This window comes from Chelonoidis abingdonii, chromosome 11 (genome assembly GCF_003597395.2).
Source record: "Chelonoidis abingdonii isolate Lonesome George chromosome 11, CheloAbing_2.0, whole genome shotgun sequence".
Classification (NCBI taxonomy): domain Eukaryota; kingdom Metazoa; phylum Chordata; order Testudines; family Testudinidae; genus Chelonoidis; species Chelonoidis abingdonii.
In genome coordinates, this window is record NC_133779.1 from 23,425,587 (window position 1) to 23,432,109 (window position 6,523).

Sequence of the window (6,523 nt, forward strand, 5' to 3'; positions counted from 1 at the left end):
CCTGTGGACCCTTGCCGGAGGGCTTGTGAAGCAAAGCTATAACCGGTTCAAAAGGAATTAAGAATAAATTAAGCAGGATAGGTTCAATCGATCGGCTAATTAGCCATGGATGGGAAGGGATAGTGCCCAGCCTCTGTTTGCCAGCAGCTGAGGAATCGGACCAACAGGGATGGATCACTAGACGATTACCTCACCTCAAGGTCAGGACGGAGCAGAATTTGGAGCAATGCAGTAACACAAACGTGAAGCCAAAGATGTGGAGACAGCTGGGGGGGGGAAACAGATTGTGACAACAGATTGTAAAGGTGAGCATGGACAGTTGTCAGCCGCAGCATTGGTGGTTCAGTGTAGAATTCTGCCTGCCCGGGAAGCGGGTTCGATTCCCGCCAATGAAAAAGACCACTTTTGGCACAGTGGGCTCACTTTTGCCAGAGAATGGCAGCAAGGCGGCGCCCAGGTTGCAGAAGAGTTTGAAATCTCACGGACGTTTCAGTCTCTGGCTCTTCCTCCCCTTTTTTCTCTTCCTCTTGGAGGGGGGAAAACGGGGATGAGATAGATGGAGGGTGTTTATGGGGGGAATGGAGCATGATTGGATGGATAGAGGGGGATACCGGGATGGATAGATGGAGGTGTTTTATGGAAAATGGGTGGATGGATGGATGGATGGATAGAGGGGGAACGGGCGATGAGATGATGGAAGGGTGTTTAGGGATGGGTGCATGGATGGATGGATGGACAGAGGGGGTACAGGGATGGATAGATGGAGGATGTTTATGGGATGGGAGAATGGAGATGGATGACTGGATGGGAAACAGAGGGGGGTACCAGGGATGGACAGATTGGAGGGTGTTTATGGGATGAATGGATGGATAGAGGGAACTGGGGAATGGATAGATGGGAGGTGTTTTGAAATAGCGGTCTGGGATGGATGGACAGAGGGGGAATGGGGATGGATTAGATTGGAGGATGTTTATGGGAATTGGAGAGCATGGATGGATGGATGGTATGGACAGAGGGGGGGAACGGGGGTGTTTATGGGAATGGGTTTGCATGGATGGACTGGATAGAGGGGGAAAGGGGGGGAAAAAAAATGGGGGGAAATTAGATGAGGGGTGTTTACAGCGAATCGGCGTGCCAACCCACATGGATGATGGATGGATGGATGGACAGAGGCGGGGCTACAAACAGACTGGACCAGATGGGGGTGTTTTACAGGAATGAATGGTGGATACGAGGCCCGGGGCACGCACGGGAATGATAGACTGGAGGCCGTGTTTATAGGGAATGGGTGGCACAGAGTGGATGGACTGGATGGAACGCAGGGGGCAGGGATGTGATAGTTTGACCTCCAGCAAAAGATCCCCTCCCTGCCCCCGTTGATGGCTCCGGGTGTGAAGCCTGGGGCGCTTTGGAGCAATCGTGTCACTTTCCGCGGCGGGATCAAAGGGGGGAAATTGACACGCACACGCCTGGCAGGCGTTCCCACGCTCCCCCCGCTGGGCTGGGGCTGGGGGGTGGGGGGAAACCCCCGCTGGAGCTCCCGGCATGGGGGGCTGCAGTGATTCCCTGAGGGTGTCTATGTGTAGGGTCCCCAGGCTCTCCCCATGGGCACAGAGCCCTGCCCTACAAGACCTCCCCCCCCCCCGAGACACCCCCTCCAGCTTGGGCCCCAGGGTCTGGCTGTGGAAACTTCGTGTGAGACAGGGGCTCCCTTGGGGATCCTCTGTGGGGGTGAAAGCTGGTGCGATCCTCTGGCTTTGTGGGGACAGGGGCTTGGGGGGAGAAATAAAAAGACCCCAACTAGTGACTAGGAGATGCGAGGGGCCAAAAATCTCCCCTCCCAAGGAAAACGTGATTCCAAGAAAGCTGGGGTGGGGGGCTGATTCTTCCTTCTACCCCCCCCCCCACCAAATGATCTGATGTAGCAAATACCTTTCCCAGCTGCGTCTGAGCCCAGCCCAGTTGATACCAGTAACACCAGCATCCCCAGCGCAGTGGGGAGGGCAGATTGTTTTCCGCTGGGGCATCGATGCCTGGGGAGAAAACAAAGACCCAGATGCAGGAAGCTTTGCAGAGTCAGCGGGGAAAGGGTGTGCCCTGCACGCGTGCAAAGGAAGCAGAGCGTGTTACAATAGCCTGGAAGCTGCAGGGGCAGAGGGATTTATCAGCAGCAGCATTGGTGGTTCAGTGGTAGAATTCTCGCCTGCCACGCGGGAGACCCGGGTTCGATTCCCGGCCAATGCAAATATATAATTTCGGTGCAATCCCAATGGTTTCTGTATTTTTCTTCTGATTTTCCCTTTGTTCTCTTGCTTCCCTCACTTCTGTCTTTCTCATTTTCCTCTTTCTTTCTCACCTTTCCTTGGCTGAGACTTTCCCCCCAGACCTGGCCACCCCATTCAGCTCCAGAAAAGGCTGGTACAAGGAGGAGGGAGGTAAATTGTTCTCCTTAATGTCCGCTGAGGACAGGATGAGAAGCAAAGGCGGTTTAAGTGGGACATTAGGAAAAACTTCCCGTCAGGGTGGTTAAGCAATGGAATAAATTGCCCAGGGAGGTGGTGGAATCACCATCACTAGGGATTTTTAAGAGCAGGTTGGACAAACACCTGTCCAGGATGGTCTATAGATCATAGAAGATCAGGGTTGGAAGGGACCTCAGGAGGGATCTAGTCCAACCCCCTGCTCAAAGCAGGACTAATTCCCAACTAAATCATCCCAGCCAGGGCTTTGTCAAGCCAGGCCTTCAAAACCTTAGCCCTGGTTTTTAAATACTTAGTCCCACCTTGAGTGTAGGGGAACCAGATCGAGGTCCTTTCCAGTCCTATGATTCTGCGCTTCCTGCACCAGAAGATCCCAGCTTCCACCAGGGCAGAGGATCCAAGGGGAGCTGCAGCCAGGCCCTGTGGAGGGGTACGTCTGTGTGGGGATACGCCTGCAGGGCAGGGCTCTGGTCCCATGGGGTGAGGCGCCCTGCAAATAGACACCCTCACACCACCTTTGGATATATCCATGCAGTGTGTGTCGTTCCACACACACACATGCATAAGTCTCCCGCTCCCCCCAGGCCCAGCGCTGGGAGCCTGGGAAAGGCCACCCCGCCTTGCGTGTCAGTTCCCCCCCCCCCCCTTTAATCCAGCCTCTACAAGTGAAAGGTTGCTCCAAAGGGAGCCCAAGGGGCTTGACACCTGGAGCCCCCGCGGGACGGAAGAGAAGCCCCTTCCCAGGAAGGGGGGCAGCTCCCCACACACTCCCAGTCCCCAGAGGGGGGGGGGGTCTGGGCCATATGGACCCTAAGGGGCTGGGCTGCAGCTTGTCTCAGGGTCAGGCAGCAGCTGCTACAGGGAGCGAAGGGAAAATCTGGAGTCAGACCTGTCCTGTACCAGATACAGAGTGAATACACCAACCCCCAGCACCACTGCCCCTGAGACACACGCTAACACAAAACACAGCCACGTCCCCTCAGACACACACTAACACACCCACGTCCCCTCAGACCCACGCTAACACAAAACACAGCCACGGCCTTGCCTGGCAGCCTGATATCGGGTGATTGACTGGGCTGTAGGCCACCTCGGGATGAGCAAGAAACAATGCTGCTCACACACCCGTCCTTGCTCTCTGCTTAAGTGTGTAGGCGAGGTGGTGGCGATTTCATCCCTGCTCTCGCTCTATAGGCGTTTCTGGCATCTTAACACCTTTATAGGGCGTATAGGATTTGAGCAAAGGGTCCCTCTAAAAAACACGGAGAAAGGAGACGTAAGGCCCGTGAAACAAAGTGGGAGTCAATTTCAGACCTTTAACAGGGAGGGAGGCGTCCGTGAGAGATTTCTATGATGGCCTTATCAGGCCACATCTCAGTGTCCTGAGGCGTTGGTCCAGCTCTCTAGGCGGATGGGGGGTGCGTAGGGGGCTGCCCGTGGCGCTGCCCACCCGAGCACAGCTCTCCCCTACCATTGGCTGGAGCCAATGGCCATGGGAGCTGGTGGAGCAGTGCCTGTGGATGGAGCATGCCACGGAGCCTCCTGGTGCCCCTGCCTAGAAGCTGGACCTGCTGGCTGCTTCCTTGGGTTTGCCGGGATCTGGTGGTTGCTTCTTCCGTATGGGGTAGCCAAGGGCATAGAGGGGTGTAGTAGTGTTTGGCGAGGACAGTGCAGGGAACCATGCCTCCTTAGCTCTGTGCACCACTGTGACCAGGAGCCACCAAGGTTAAGCCCACCATCCAGCCTTTAGCCCCCCCAAACCCAGACCCCCCCTCCGCACCCCAACCCCTAACCTTCAGCCCCACCCCCAGAGACCTTGCACCCCCAGCCAAGGTGATTGCCCTTAACTTTATCCCATCCCACATCCCAACTCTGCCCAGCTTGTATGCTGTCCTCTCTCTGCACCCCAAAACCCCTCATCCTCCGGCGCCCACCCCTCAGGACCTGCCAACCCTGGGCCAGTCCTTCTACCCCCTCCACATCCAACTCCTTGCCCCAGCTTGGAGCCCTCCCACCGTGAACCCCTCTGGGCCCACCTCCCCAGACCTGGGAGTCCCCTCCTGCACCCCACAACCCTCTCCTCGCCCACTCCAGAGCCGTGCATCCCAGGATTGTGAGCATCACCCTCCCACATCCCAACTCCCTGCCCCAGCTTGGAGCCCGTCCAACACCATGAACCCTCTGCGCCCACTCCCAGCTGGGCCCACTGCTGCACCCAACCCCTATCCTCGGCCTCCCCCAGAGCCTGCCCACCCCGGCCAGAGCCTTTAACCCCCCCACACATCCCAACTTCCTGTCCAGACTGGAGCCCCCTCCCCACTCTGAACCCCTCATTTCGGCCACCCGCAGCCTGCACCCACCACCGTTATAGGCCCATGCCCCCTCCACCTAACCCCTCCTTCATCCCGGCGGTTGCAGTGAGTTGAGTGTGGGCAGAGAAAGCCATGAGGGAGCGGGGGACGTAGTGAGTGGGGGCGGGGCTTCAGGGAAAGGGGCGGGGAGTGCGTATTTGATTTGTGTGATTAGAAAGTTAGTTGCAACCTTGTGTGCAATGTAAGCAGTTTAGGTCTGTTTTCAGTTATACTGTGGTCTCTAGGTATGTGTACATAAGGTATGTTGTGCTGTTTTATGAGTGTTTTTGAAGGCCCAGGGTAGTGTGAGGGAAAGTGTGAGTTTTTGCGTTATGGTTGGCTGTTATCATCTGAACGGGGATCGGTGGGGTGTTATTTACTTAGTGTTAGTGTGTTTATGTGGGGATGTGGGTTGTGTTTTGGTTTGTTAGCGTTGGGATCTGAGACGGGAACGAGTCGGGTGTGTAGCATGTGTCTGAGGGGACGTGGGAAATGTGTTTTGTGTCGTGTTAGTGTGTTTTGAGGGGAAATTGGTGGGGAGTGTTGTGCTTAGTGGTGTGTACTGAGGGGACGTGAGGGTGTTGTTTTTAGGTCGTTAGTGTGTGTCTGCAGGGGATTGTGGGTGTGTTAGTGTGTTGTCTGGGGGACATGGGTGTAGTTTTGTCGTTAGCGATGTGTCTGAGTGGATGTGGGTGTGTTGAGTGGTGTGTCTGAAGGGGGAACGTGGGAGTGTGTTTGTGTTTAGTGTGTGATTTCTGAGGGACGTGGCTGTTGTTTTGTTGTTAGCGTGTGGTCTGTATGCGGGACGTGGCTGTGTTTTGTGTTAAGTTGTGTGATTTTGAGGGGCAAGTTGGGAGTGTTGGTTGTGTGTGTCTGGGGCGTGGGTGTGTTTTTGTCGTTAGCGTGGGTGCTGAGGACGTGGTAGTGTGTAGGTGTGTTGCTAAGTGCTGTGTCTGTGTTAGCTGGCTTGGTGGTGGGTGCTGCAGTGTGCTCTGTGGCGTGTGTGTTTTGTGTAGCGTTGGGTTGAGGGGGACGTGGTGTTTGTGTGTCTGTTCTGAGGGGACGTGGCTGTGATTTTGTTTTGTGTTAGCGGTGGGTTCTGCCGACAGGGGAACGTGGTGGCGGGTGTGTTAGTGGTGTTGTCTGAGGGGAACGTGGCTGTGTTTTGTAGTTAGCGTGGGTCTGGAGGGGGTACTGTTGGGTGTGTTAGTGGTGTTGTCTGACGGTGCTGGACGTGGCTGCTGTGTTTTTGTCTAGCGGTGGTTGAGGCGCGTGGGTCTGTAGTGGTGTTCGAGCGTAGTGGTTGTTGTGGTTCTGGGGCGTGGTGTGTAGGTGATGTCTGAGGGGACGTGGCTGTGTTTTTGTGTTAGCGTGGGATTGAGGGGACGTGGGTCGCTGTGGTTAGTGTGTGTTGCTAACTGAGGGGCGCATGGCTGTGTTTTGTGTGAGTGTGTTAGCGTGGGTTTTGGGGGACGTTGGGTGTGTATGTGTGTGTCTGAGGGGCGCTGGCTGTGTTTTGTGTTAGCGTGGTTTGAGGGGACGTGGGTGTGTGTGGTGTGTGTTAGTTGTGTCCTGACTTCTGCTTCGGTTGGGTGTGGGGCGTGGCTGGTGTTTTTGTGTTGAGCGTTGGGTCTTGCATTGGGACAGTGGGTGGTGTATAGTGTAGGGTCTGCTCTGAGGTGTGACGTGGCG

At 55.7% G+C, this 6,523-nt stretch overlaps 1 protein-coding gene and 1 non-coding gene across 2 annotated transcripts in view; one reads left to right on the forward strand and one right to left on the reverse strand.

Annotated features, from left to right (window-relative positions):
• Positions 1 to 6,523, reverse strand: part of PER1 (period circadian regulator 1) — a 370,577-nt gene that overhangs the window by 297,605 nt on the left and 66,449 nt on the right. The gene's annotated exons all lie outside the window — the stretch shown is intronic.
• Positions 2,174 to 2,244, forward strand: TRNAG-GCC (transfer RNA glycine (anticodon GCC)). The gene has a single exon. It is a non-coding gene; the product is annotated as a tRNA-Gly (tRNA).